The following is a 14,562-nucleotide window of genomic DNA, read 5'->3' as shown; positions in this document are numbered from 1 at the left end:
TGTATTTGATTTTAATGGAAAGTAACATGTCAGTCACTTCAGTGTTATTTTCATTTGTTGATTTTTTTTTTGGGATTTTTTGTATTTACAGAACGGAGGTTATATATTAAAGATCAGATATGTCCTGATTGTCTGACCGGCGGGCCGCTCGCGTTTTTTTTCCTGATTAGAACCGGCTGTAAACTCTAGCTGTACAAGAGAGGAAAAAACTTCATTCCCGTCACTCTCTACCTTACTGCCGCAGCAGAACACATTAAACTTGCAGGAGAAATGAATTTTGCTGGGATAAAATCCAATAGAGCGGCGGAGAGCAAACGGAGAGAGAGAGAGAAGAGAGCAGCGAGAGTATGTTTTCTGAATGAAAGGTAGGCACTGGGAATAGGACAGTAAACGTCGGTGCTGCATCTCTGTGATTAGTTGATGGGGAGAGAAAACGAAAAAAAACAGATACAAGTATGGAAGGAAAAACAAATATCCAGAGAAGCGGCAAACATATCTATCTGCGGACGGCAAAAAGATTGTTTGAGAAGAATGGTGTTCTGTCGCATACCTATAATAATAACAAAATTACATTTTGTATTGTGAAACATTTTAATATTATTTTCTCTGAATTTTTTTTTGCTATATATTATATATATATAGATATATATAGTTCCAGATTAAAAACAATTTCATTTAAAACAAATAAAGACTGACTAAATTTTTATAAAAAATAAAAAATAATAATTAAAAAATAAAATAAATTATTTTACAAATAATAATTATAATATAATACAAATAATTTATATCATAATTTCTAGTATTATAATTAAATTTATTATACAAAAGAAGTTTACAATATTATTGAAAAATAATAGGGTTGAGAAAACTGCTACCTGTGGCTCTGTGTAACAGGCTCCATTTGCAAGGCAGAACAAATCTTCATCATAGGAATCATCATTAGACTAGTAACCATCCACTGAAGACCAGGCGCGGGAGCTTGGCCTCCGCGATGTCAAACTGCTCTGGCACTCCTTGATAAAAACACACACACATCACACACACACACACACAATTAAGGACATTTAAAAAAAAAACATACTTCACACCTGCATCAGATTTAAACTAGATCACACACTGCAGTATTTGATCAAATGTAGCAGAGGGTTGGTTGCAAAGGTCGCTGGGGATACAGGACGATGGATTTTTCTCATTGGCTGCCACATTTGATTGACCGGGGGTGTCGTTTGAAAACTGCGACAAAGGCCTAGAAATCGACAATGTCCTCGATGAGACAGGAAGGTGACCTCAGCACTGATGAGCAGCAGTCACACACACGAGCTCTGTGCCAGACATGCTCGCATACAGATTGTGGTGAATGGGGTTAGGAGCCACTTGGCTAATTAAAGCTCTCTCTACTCTCTCTCTGTCCTCTGACTTTATTGACAGAACACAATTTAGTTTTATTAACTCAGAAGCACTTGCAGATATCTGCGTTACCGTGAGAAATTGCAAAAATATGAACAATAAAATTGAAGTAGAAATACTGCAAGCTAAGAAATAAACAATCAAAATAGATGCAAAATAAAATAAAATAGTACAATAAAGAATTTAAATATCAAAAGGTGCTCATATATATAAGTAAATATGAATATAAAAATATAATACAATGAAAAAAAAAAAAGAGAATGTAAAACTATAACTTTGCCCCTCAACTCAGCTGTACCCAATAGACCTGAATGAAAGCAGTTAACATTAAAGCAGCATGAACCAGTATGGAAATTATCCATTCATAAATTTAACAAAAAGGTTATGGGTGCAAAAAATAACCAGAGTTATTTAAAACCCTTACTCCATCTGGTCATTGGTCATCCAAACAGATAGTCCCGCCTTCCAAACTCATGTCATTGGTGGAGTCAGAGTTTTGACATGTCAGCTTCTCAAACTAACAGATCAATGTTTTGAATATAGGTCTCTGTTGCTCTCAGAAAAACTTTGGCTGGCAATAATTCATAGATTTATCCTTACCACTTATCGTTTAAAACCCTTCGGTTGGGAGGGCTTTATCAGCAAACACACGTCACACACACGCAAGTTTTGGCAAAGTTCCTAAGAGTCAATTTTAATCCACTGAGTGTGTGTTTTCTTCAGGACGGAGAACACACTCACAACAAGCGCGTACATTCAAGAAGGACATTCACAAACCTCAGCTGTAAGTGGAACAATCATCACACACAACAAAATGACATGCATATCTTCGTCCACTTTGTGAAAGGGCAATCCCGAGAGAGAGAGAGAGAGAGGTTGTGAATGAATTCTTCTTCATGTTTGGCCCATAAATTGTTGTGCCTGTGGCAGAAAAACGCTTCGCGCACAACCAAGAGCAACAGAAATATACCTCATATATATTATATATCTTTATACACAACGAAAAATGCATGGATGGAAAACCTGATAAGGTCAAATTGCTGGTTTCATATATATTTTAACATAAAATCAAAGTAAAATAAATAAAAAAATACAGAAAATAACAGCAAAACAAAACAATTAAAAGATCAGTAGATGCAAAAGCATACAAAAGAAAATATACATTGTAAACTGTCCCACACTTTGTTTTTCAGCTATTTTAAGTGCATCCTGTATTTATAGTGCAACGTTCTCTTTTGGATTTTCAGTGGTGAAAGCACTGCTTCACACCTATTCATAAGAAAAATAAACAAAATTAATAAAATGTGCGGAAATAGTGCAACAAGTATGCAAATTTGGGATGCACAGAGAAGAAAGGAAGTAAAACAGTTATATACACACACACCACACGTCAAGCCAATCGTTCAGATTCCTTAGATTCCTATGGTGTTTAATCAAACAAATACTTTATATTAATTTTCCCACATTTATTAAAACGTAAACATTTTTACATTTAAATCTGGACTAGAACATGCAAGATAAGATATCTAAAAAAGTTCTGATTCTTTATTATTGTTTGTTATAGTTGTGGGGGGGTTTTGGGTATTTTCTTTTTGTTTTTGTTTTTTTGTCAGTATAATCTGTTTGAAAAACACCATGTGCTTTTTTCTTTTTTTTCAAGCCATGGTCAATTTTTGTGATTTTGGGCTTTGGCTTTTCAAAACATCCTTTTTCTGACTAGTGGAAATCACAAATACACATGTTTATATTATTGCACTTTATTTATTTGCGTTCTGTAGATTTCAGCTACATCCCATATTTTTAAAAGTTTTTTCTCCACTTTCAGCAGCACTTGTACAAACATCAAAACTTAGAGTTTTATTCACCTCGTATATTCTGAAGTTTTTTACTGAGGTGTTTGTTCAGATGATCATTTGCATGGTGTATAAATTATACTTTAATCCATTTGCGTTTGTAGATTTCAATTACATATCATATCTTTAAAGGCGTTTACTCAAAATGAGTTTGTTTCTCCACTCCAGCAGCACTTACAAACACCAAACTTAGCAGTTGTATTCATATCTATATTCTGAAGAATTTTACTGAAGGGTTTGTTTATATATCATTCACACTAATTTATAGAACATTTTACTCATAAAACATAGTAAAATTGTGTTTTTTCTGTCCGTTGACAGCAGTTTTCTGATTTATTCAGACACTAAAAAAGAGAAATCCAAAATCCCCACAGTAAAAACCTTTAACTCTAATGTGTCAACAAATTAAAACAGGAATTTTGAACCTGGGTTTATCCAGTGTTCAGATTTACTCTCTGGAAATATATGCAAATTAGTGCAGATTTATTCAGATGATGCCTCTTTTGCGTATTTAAACACAAAATTTGAGAAAACTTGTAAAACAAAGAATGTTTGCTATTCTTTAACATAATCAATCAACTGGGTAAGTCTGGTGGTATGGGTTTCATTTTTATAATATTCACCTGTATTGTCTTTCCTTAAAATTAAATACAACAATTGAATAAAGTTATTATTTTTAAATTTATTATTTTAATTTTTATTAAGAGGTTATTATTTTGAGTTTATGTATTTTGTTTCTGTATTATTTAAATTAATTATACACCATAATAAAAGCTTTTGATATGGTTACTGGAACTGATTAAATGAGGAGCAGATCTCTAGCCGTCACTGACCTGCAGCGAATCGTGCCTCCTGCTCGCCCTCGGTCAGATGTGAGTATGAAGTGAGGTGTGACTCGAGGGCGATGGGTGTGTCAGTGGGTTTACACCAGCCCTTCCACTCGATCAGGTGAGCCACGCGGCCATGCGCCATCGCCGTGGGCTTCGTCACATGATCTTTGACCACCTGTGAGATACCTGAACATACACACACACAGACACAGAGGTCAGTGACCCGAATGCTGCATAATACACGAGGAATAATCCAGGTCACCATCATGCTGTCAATCAGTACGACACAAAGGACTCGCCACATGCAATGAAGCGTGTGTGTATGTTTACCGTGAAGATCTAGTGAGCTGTGATCTCTTGTATTCACAGTGTGTGTGTGTGTGTGGGTCAGGTTTTGTGATCTTTGTGGAGACCAAAAGACCTGAGAACAATACAGCATCTCAATGGAGACGTTTCATTTTCAAATCTATTGTTATTTGCCATTACTGCCGTAACTTATTACACTACCATTAATCAGCATTAAATTACTCCATTAACTATTGAGAAGGTTTTAAAAACAGCAACGTAATTCAGGAACCTAAATTAATCAAAATAGATTTTTGACTATTGGTTAACATTAATCAGTATTTTAACTACTGACAAGGTTATAAAAAAGTACATCACCTACCAATCAACTAGAGAAGTATGATGTATATATAATTTTTCCCCTGTTCACCTGTAGTGTAATGCCGTATAATAAATGCAATGATAATGCAAGTTTTGTTTTGTGAAAAAAAAAATTAAACTTGTTATTAAGAGGACAAAGCTTAAGTTTCTGTAGTTTATTTCTTTATTGTTTAGTGTTGTTTAGGATTTTATTAGGCTTGTTATTAGCGACCTTCAACATTGGTTAACATTAACATGCCTGAAATTAATGCTTTTTAAACTATTGACCAAGGTTATATAAAGGTGCATCACCTACAACAGCAGCCTAAAATAAACTAAACCAATGTTTGACTATTGATTGACATTAAAGATCAGCATTAAATTACTGCATCTTAATATTGGCAAGGTTTTTAAAAAAAAATAAAAAAAAGGTGCATCACCTACAGCATCATCTTAAAATAACCTAAATAGATACTGCACTATTTGTTAACATTAATCTGATAAAAGATTTATTGTCTACTTTATAATGTGGTGGTTATAAATTCGGTGGATGTTTTAAATAAGGTGTTTAGATATTTGACTATTGGTTAGCATTAACATTAATCAGGATCCCATGAGGTCTACATGTAAATTTGATATAGGAACAATTTTCACTTCAAAAGTGCTAGTAAATTTCAATTAAATGGCAAGTAAGTACAACACATTGAATTAGACACAGATTTTTTTTTTTGTTAAAACAGCAAGTTTTTTAAAGTACAAAGACTGTTTTTATTCAATTATGTATTATTATTTTGATTTTTGATTTGTTTTAGAGGCTTGGCAAATGTATTTTTATATTTTGATAACAGATTTTTTTTTTTTACCGTGAAGTGAAGATCTCGCCAGCGCTGCGATCTCTTGAATGGTGAGAGCTCGTCTGGATTTAGGTAACATGTCGTTGCCGTCCTCAACATTTACCTGACAAGAGAAGACAAAACACTGAAATTATACTCTTTTTAAGCTTCTACTCAAACGATTTCATTTCAATGACAACAACAAGTTTTTCTTTTCTGCATTTTTCCTCTTTACTTCCTAATCTCATTGTCTAATAAACCTGGCATTGTATATTATGAATATTGCTGTCAAATAGCTTTTGTTCCTCTTTTGTAAGTGGCTTTGGATGGCTTCTGCTAAATGCATAAATGTAAAAGCAATTCAAATTTAGTTGGTTGGTATTGCAGAAGATATCGTTATGTTCAACAATTTAATGTACACATTTTAGAAGTTAGTCTGATTCAAAGGGGAATCAGAAGGTCGAATCCTTGACTGTCATTATGACACACTGTGTTTCCTAATTATTGTTGTTCAGTGCTTGCTTTTGACACAATCTTTTGTGGTTTAAAGCACTATATAAAATAATGGTTGACTTGTCCTGACTGGACGAGAGGAGGAGCTGGGGATGGAGGAGGGTAATTAGCTGCTGATAATACTGAAGGACCTTATATATGGATGCTGTGATAGGCGTTGTATCCCTATAGGTAGATGTGGATCAGCTGACGTGAACTGCCAGAGCCAACGCTACACTTGATAATTATAATAAATACAAACATTCTATAAAATTCAACTTAGACAATAAGACTAAACAATGTTGTATACACACAGCTCCATAAAAGATTCTTTAAATCAGTGATATTTTAGTGGGAAAAACTATTATATTTTTATTTATATTTTAAATTAGTTCTTATTTTTATATTTTCAGTTTTAAGTGATTTTGTTGTTTTTTAATTTCTTAAAAAAAAAATTCGATATAGCTTTTATTTGTATTTTTTTTCCCCTTTTAGTTTTATTTATTTTAGTACATCAAGTTACACAATTTTTCCTTCGGAACCTAGCTGAAATATTTTAATTTCAGTTTAAATTTATTTTACTTCATTTCAAGTAACGAAAATGTTATAGGGTTCTAGTTAACTATAATAAACCTTCATTTGATGATTTATAAGTAAAAAAAAAAAAAATCCTAGGGCCATTTTACAAAATTCAGTTTTAGTCAGGATCATGCAATATTGGTAGAAAAAAAGTCATACACTACAAATTAATACGAAGTCATACACAAAGTCACACAAAAGCAAAAAAAAAAATAAATAAATAATAATAATAAAAAAATTAAAAAAGGACTTTTGACATTTTCTGGGGCAAATGTGAGAGGAATTTGCCCCGTTTAAACTCAAGGGTGTTGCTAAGGTGTTCTTGTTGGTTGCTATGGCAATGCTCAAGACCATTATCTTCTAGTCTGTAAATATGGCTGTGGTTCCTCCATCAGTGTGCATCTGTGGGATTCTTTTCAGCTGTTTTCTGGTCCAGCAGGTGCATCTGATCACTTATTAAAGCAACAGCACATTCACATCCTCAACAACAGGCCTACATGATTTGAGAAATCATAAACGCTGCACTTACACACTCAACTTCGAGACTCAGTGATGTGAAATCTTTAACAATGAGCACTAGAAACAGCTTCTTGATTTTTCAGCAAAATCTTGGCTTCAAAGTGAGAATTCCTCAAGAGCAAAGCTGCATTTCAAGACCTTCACGTCTCATCAGACTGTACAGCAGCTTCCAGTGCATGTGTGTGTGTGTGTGTGTGTGTGTGAATAAGTGTATGCAAGGTCACAAGTGTCTTTAGTAACCCATGGGGGACACGTGGCGACATGCACCTGGCGTGTTCGAACCCTCCTGAGCATGTATGAGGTTACTCACGAGGTTAAACACATTTGCCAACACGTCATGGCACAGTTAGTGGCACTGGTGGCAAAAAACTACAGATACACATTGAAATAAAAAGCATGCAAGCGCCGCCCCTGAGAGCTCTCTACACACACGCTGATAATTCCCTACATGAGATGAGGAAGTAACAGCATTACAGTCTGCTGCCATTCTCTCTCTCTCTCTCTCACACACACACACACACACACACACGCAGAGAGCATCGCCTACTGCCCTACTGAAGTCTGAGCTGAGATTCAGTCCCTGAAGAGCTCAAGCCCAGGAGAACGGTGCTAATTCAAGGACAGTCGTACAGCAGGTTCTGTCATTTTACAGTCGTCTCGTTTACTAAAACTGCAGCTGATGACCTGTTACCTCAATAAAAGCCTGACATCGAACACAGCTCAGACACTCACTAGAGAATAGAAGAGAATTCAGAACAACGCAGTACAACGGGAAATGTAAATCCAGCCTAGATGGAGAAAATAGTAGTAGAGTGGAATAAAAAACCCCAGAGCTGAATAGAATAGAATAGAATAGAATAGAATAGAATAGAATGCAGAATTTCAGTAGAACGGAAAATGCCAATCCAGCCTAGATGGAGAAAAAAGTAGTAGAGTGGAATAAAAAACCCCCAGAGCTGAACAGATCTAGAATAGATGTTGTTGATTGTAATATGGTGGAGTAGAGTATGGTGTAGTGCAGAATTTCAGTAGAACGGAAAATTACAGTCTAGCCTAGATGGAGAAAAATAGTATTGTAGTGGAGTGAAAAAAAGAGCTGAATAGAATAGAATGGAATATAATAGAACAGAATAGAAGCACTGCAGTACAGCAGAAAATAGTCTAGAATAGATGTTGAGAATAGTACAATAGAATAGAATAGAATAGAATAGAATGCAGAATTTCAGTGCAGTAGAATGGAAAATGCCAGTATAGCCTAGATGGAGATAATAGAAGCAGAGTAGAATAAAACAGAACAGAGCAGATTGGAAGAACTTCAGTGCAACTGAACAAAGTAATCTAGATTACAGTAGATGAAGAAAACTGTAGTAGAGTGGAATAAAATAAACCAGAGTTTAAAATAGACTAGATGACTAGAATAGAATCGAATCGAATCGAATCGAATCGAATAGAATAGAATAGAGGACTGCACTGCAGTAGGACATAAATTATTAACAGTCTAGAATAAATGGAGGGAATACGAGTATAATATAATAAAACAAAACAGAGCAGAAAACAGACCAAATGTGTTGATCAGAATAGAGTAGAATAGGACAGAATACAATACAAATAGATCAGATTAGAAGAAACCCAGTGCAGCAGACTGAAAATAGACTAATAACAAACAGCAGTAGACTGGAATGAAAAAAAAAAACAGAGCTGAAAATTATAGATCTGATGAACAGACCAGACTAGACTAGACTACAATATAAAATAACAAACAATATTAAATAATAGAATAGCAAATATTTCAGTGCAATAGAATGGAAAATAATAAGACTAGATGGATAGGAGTACAGTAGAGTAAAACATTATAGAATCAAAATTAATAGACCAGATTAGCCTAGATTAAAATAATATAATACAATAGAAGGACTTCAGTGCCGTAAAACGGATAATAAATTAGGTTTGGTTAAAAAAAAAGTTTGTATAAGAGAACATATATTTTTATTATTTTCTACATATATTTATTTTGCACACACACACACAATAATAAAGTCTGGCTAACACACCCACACACACACACACACACACCCACAACAACAGGGTAGAACAGAACATACATATATTTATTTTCCACACACACAAGCTAGGGGGAAAATGGAATGAAAAGGAACAGAATAGAACAGATCAAAGTAGACTGGACTAAAGCAGACTAGAACACACGAATCTCGGTTTCTCTATTTTCATTCAAACCAACACTCTAAGCAGACACACACACACACACAAAGAGATCCACAGGTTTTATGGATCTGGTTTTACTGATCACTCAGTCTGTGAGGCTGGAATACACACACATCTCATCATCAGAGCGACAGACAGTGACTGACGTCTTCACAGACCCCACAGCTCCGTGTTTCAGCACAGCAGACGAGCAAAGACGTGATTCACTACATTCCCACACACACACACACACACACACACACAGGATGACTAGTGAGCAGTGATACCGGCTCTCCGCTCGCTCCACACAGGAACAAAAGCTTCTCCATGGAGTCGGTCATCAGCGACATGCCACGTCGCGCTCACACCCCGTTACTCCGCTGGAACTTGGAAGGAAACGAGTATTTCTATAGCAACCAGTCACCATGGAACGATTTCTCCAAGGATACGGCGGGCTGGATGCTCGATGACGTCACATGCAGCACGTTTGATCAGACGTTACTGTGTGTGTGTGTGTCTCTCTCTCTCATGAACACACATGAGAAGCACACATTACACACGCAGCCTCTCCTGCAGTCTGGATACATGCAGCACACATTCCACATCACAAGACCTCTCTCTCTCTCTCATGAGTTCCATATTTGGTTCTGATGTTTTGCTGTGTTGCAGCATTGTTATTGTGTTGTTTTTATGCTTTTTTGCTCTTTATTTTACGGTGTCATTGTTACACGTTACATGCACTTACTATAGTAATAACAATAAATTCTGCATAATTACATGCAAATAACCCTCACCCTTACCATATAGTAACTACATGTAGTTACTTAAAATTACTCAGTACTTTAATGTATTCTACATTGTAACAAGGACACCTTAAAATAAAGTGTAACCTTATATTTTTATATACTGTAGCATTATAGTAAGTTATTTTTGTTACTTAATATTTGCTTTTTTTTTGTTTCTGTGGCTTATGTTTTATTTTTGTGTCATTGTTATTTTTTAATGTATTATTGATTGTATACTATAATAGTTTTTGCCGTTTGTTTTATTTTTTTTTTTTTTAAATAATTTGATTTAGATTTTATTTGTATTTTGTTATATTTAATTTTTCTTACAATAATTTGATTTAGATCCTCCCCTTTTTGTTGCAATGTATCATTTTTATAAGTTTTATTTTCATAGTTTTTATTAATTTTTATTTCAGTTTTAGTTATTTTAGTGCATCACATTAAACTAAATGAAAAATGAGATATCAAAAAAAACGCATTGACATTTCCTTGGCAACTAGCTGTAGCAACACCAAAAACTAAGCTTAAGTAGTTTATTTCAGTTAATGTTTATTTTAAAGTATTAATTTTTTTTATGGTTATAGTTTATAGTTTTCAGTTAACGAGAATAGCCCAGATCAGTGGTTCTCTACTAGTGGGTTTGTAGGTCTGATATAGAAAGGACCAAAGCGCTAAAAACAATTCTAAATACACATAATTAATAATTGTATTAATAATAGGGTTAGGGTTAAAAAGTATTATTTTAATAATTCAGTAATTTAATTTCCAGTTATTTATATTTATTTTGCACTTAATCTTTATAAATTATAAATTTATTAATTTTTTTAATTATATATTTTTTAAAATTAATTTGAATTGTGTCGATGTCCCAATATTTATGGACCTGACTGTATTTATAGTATGTGTATTATACATACATACATGCATTATTTTATTATGATTTTTTTTTAATTGGATAATATTTTTATTTGCATTTCTTTCATATGTATGCATTTAATTAGATGAATGCATACTTGATGTGTAATAAATTTACCTTAAAGTAATACATTTTAAATATATAAAAAAAAAATTACGCTTGAAAAACCACATTAAGAACCAATTACTAATTACTCAGAATGACTGGTGAATGATTAGAAAACTAACTAGCCAACATTTAATGAAACTCAGAGCGAGGAACCGAGTCTAGTGCAATCGACCTGCTAACGACTTTGGTTAATTAGGTCATTATCAATCCGAGAAATGCTGAGAAAATCATTTTCTGCTCCGAACGCAGAGTCAGGAACTCCTAATCAGCTCTGATCTGACAGAAGCAGCGCTCTTTCTTCACACTTGTGAGGACGTTTGGAAGGCGTGATGTTATGTGAATGTAGGCTTCCTCGACCGCTAACCATATAACGATGACAGAAATAGCTTGTGAATGGCAGGCCTTGGAGCGAGTGGCCCACTTTCTAATAACACTGTTTCTGCAGAGTTTTTAAAATCAAATTTAAGACTTAAAGACTTAATTTTGCACAAAATTAATACCGCATTCCATTACAGAATAAATTCCTCAAATTCTTTTACTTAGACTGCAGTATATTCAACTGCAAGTTTAAATACCTAAAAGAGTTTTTAAAATTTTTTACATATTTATTTAATTGTTTTTTGTTTTGGTTTATGTTTTCATATGTAGATGAGGTTCATCAATATTGATTTTACTTACATGATAATGTGTTTTTGAAGAAATACTAATAAAACCCATGTGTTAAATAATGTTCTTAGTCTTTCGTTCCCGTGACAGGGAGAAAAGATGAGTTTACATTGACTTCAATGCCAGATTCTATTTATTGTGTAACCAAAATACCATTAATAACCACTGAACTGTATTTTTTTTTTTAAATCATAATCCAGACCAAAATACACCAGAACTCTTATTCTAAAATGTCTATTCTACACTACTTCCGGATGCTCATTTAAAAAGTTGAGAAATATGGGAACCAAATATATATTCATTTAAAAAGTTGAGAAATATGGGAACCAAATATCTATCTATCTATCTATCTATCTGTGTGTGTGTGAGAGAGAGAGATAATTGTATGCATATTGAGGTACTTGGGAACCAAAATACCAATAATAACCAAAATCAAAAATTTTAGGCATAATGATGGACTTTTAATCATAAACAAGCACAATGACTCTTATTTTGAAAAGTATATTCTTCTCACAATTTCAGGTTGTTGTTTGAAAAATTAGAAAATTATAGGTGATCGTTGTACCAATTATAACCCCCACCCCTGCAAAAAAAAAAAAAAAAAAAAAAAAAAAAAAAAAAAAAAGTAAAAACTAAAAAAAAAAGCAAAAGTTTTATGCAAAATTACAGGCATAATCTTAAAAAGATGAAACACACCAGGGACTCTAAAATGGGACTCTTATTTTGAAATGTATAAACTTTGCTACTTCTAGCTGTTCATTCAAAAAGATGAGAACATGGGAACCAAGTTACCAATAATAACAACAACAACAACATAATAATGGACTTTTAATCTTAAACTAGCCTGAAATGCACAGGGACTCTTATTTTGAAATGGCTAAGCTTTAGGTGCATCATAAGCAATTAGGCATGAATGCTGCACATTTATATCTTTTCTCTAGATAAATAAATGTGACATTTATTAATAAATGTGACTCACATTTATTTAATTGAATGACAGCCTTTTGACGTTTAATAATCACATATTCGTATCACGGCGACTCTGCTTTTACGCCCCCATATTTAAGACCTCTTAAATTGACGTTTAATAATCACATATTTAAATTTGATCAAACCAAATTTAAAGATATACTTTCTTGCACAGACCGATCGTTTCGCTTCACAAGACCTCAATATATCGTCAGGAGTCACAGGAATTAATTTTGTGTTGCCTGATATGCTTTTTTGACTCTCAAAGTGCCGGTACCCATTGACTTTCATTTTATCAATCACCAAGGAGCACGAATTCAGCTAAAAATCTTCTTTTCTGTTCTACTGAAGAAAAAGTCACCTACATCTTGGATGGCCTGAGGGTGAGTAAATTAACAGCTAATTTTCTTTTTTGGATGTACTGTGCCTTTAAGACTTTTTGAGGAGCGGCACAAACACGGTGAGACGAGAGGAAGGAAAGCGCGAGTGCCGTTTCCGGACGCTGTGAAGTAAAAACGGACATGGAACAGATTGAGAGCAAACTTTGGCACCTTGAGGAAACCGTCCGAGTGTCCAAATGTCACGCCCAGGCCGTGCGCCAGACTGGTCCGCGTGTCGCCCAAGAGCGCCAGGTCAGAGCAGGAACTCCTCGGGCTCCAGTCCACACGCAACCTGTCACCCGCCACTGTGTGTGGAGAGAGGATGAGCGACTCACTACTGCCACCCACTGCCCTGGAGAACAAACCTAAAATACACGACTGCTACTGGGACATTATATACATAAATCATCAAATATATATTAATATAAATTAATAATAAAATAGTATATTAATAATAAATATATATTAATAATATAATATATATTAATAATTGTTTAATATAATATAATAATAATGTTATAATAATATATCATCATTTTATTTATTTACTTAAAATTATGAACAAAATTTAGATATATATTATGGAACATAATAGATAGATATACAGAAATATCAGATAGGACAAAGTGGAAATATCAGATAGACAAATATAGATGGATAGGGTGACCAGATGTTATTTTTTTTATTATTATTTAATTTAGCTATAATACAAATATACACAAAACAAATCTGTTGCTTTAAACCCATTTATTGTAACAATCGTATTTTGGCTCCATAAAATATCTGATTGCTACTGGGATATGGTATAAATAAATATTATTATATTCATATTATTTAAAATGTTATAATATAATTAAAAACAATGTTATAATTTTATTTGCATACCATAAATTATAAAAATAAAAGAAATATAAATATAATATAAATATAAAATAGAATTAATAATGTCTACTTACTACTAATATTACAATATTAATTATATTAATATTATATTGCTCAAAATAATGTTATTAATAGATTACATAAATTATAACTTTTTTGTACATATAAATATAAATTATATATATAAATATAAGATATAATAAATATTATATTAATAATACTACTAATAACACAATATTAATTCTATACATTACATTAATAAAATAATGTTTTAAAATGCTTATATTTATGAATCTAGAAAGATGAAAAAAAATATTTTATATATAAAATATTATATTTAATAATATTATTAGAATCAATTAGATTAGATATATATATATAGATATGGGGACCATATTTTATTAAATTAAAATTAAATTAAATTAAAATTAAATCAAATTAAAAGAGCATTTTGCTATAGTAGAAAAAAAACAAAGCTGTTACTTCCTCATAA

At 32.9% G+C, this 14,562-nt stretch overlaps 1 pseudogene; it reads right to left on the bottom strand.

Annotated features, from left to right (window-relative positions):
- The window catches only part of LOC109056510, a 15,775-nt pseudogene extending 2,283 nt beyond the window's left edge, over positions 1-13,492 (bottom strand).
- Between the last annotated feature and the right edge of the window lie 1,070 nt (positions 13,493-14,562).

Source organism: Cyprinus carpio, chromosome A15 (assembly GCF_018340385.1).
Source record: "Cyprinus carpio isolate SPL01 chromosome A15, ASM1834038v1, whole genome shotgun sequence".
In the NCBI taxonomy this organism is placed as follows: domain Eukaryota; kingdom Metazoa; phylum Chordata; class Actinopteri; order Cypriniformes; family Cyprinidae; genus Cyprinus; species Cyprinus carpio.
The sequence above is the reverse complement of the archived record's forward strand: the minus strand, read 5'-3'. Positions and strand labels throughout refer to the sequence as shown.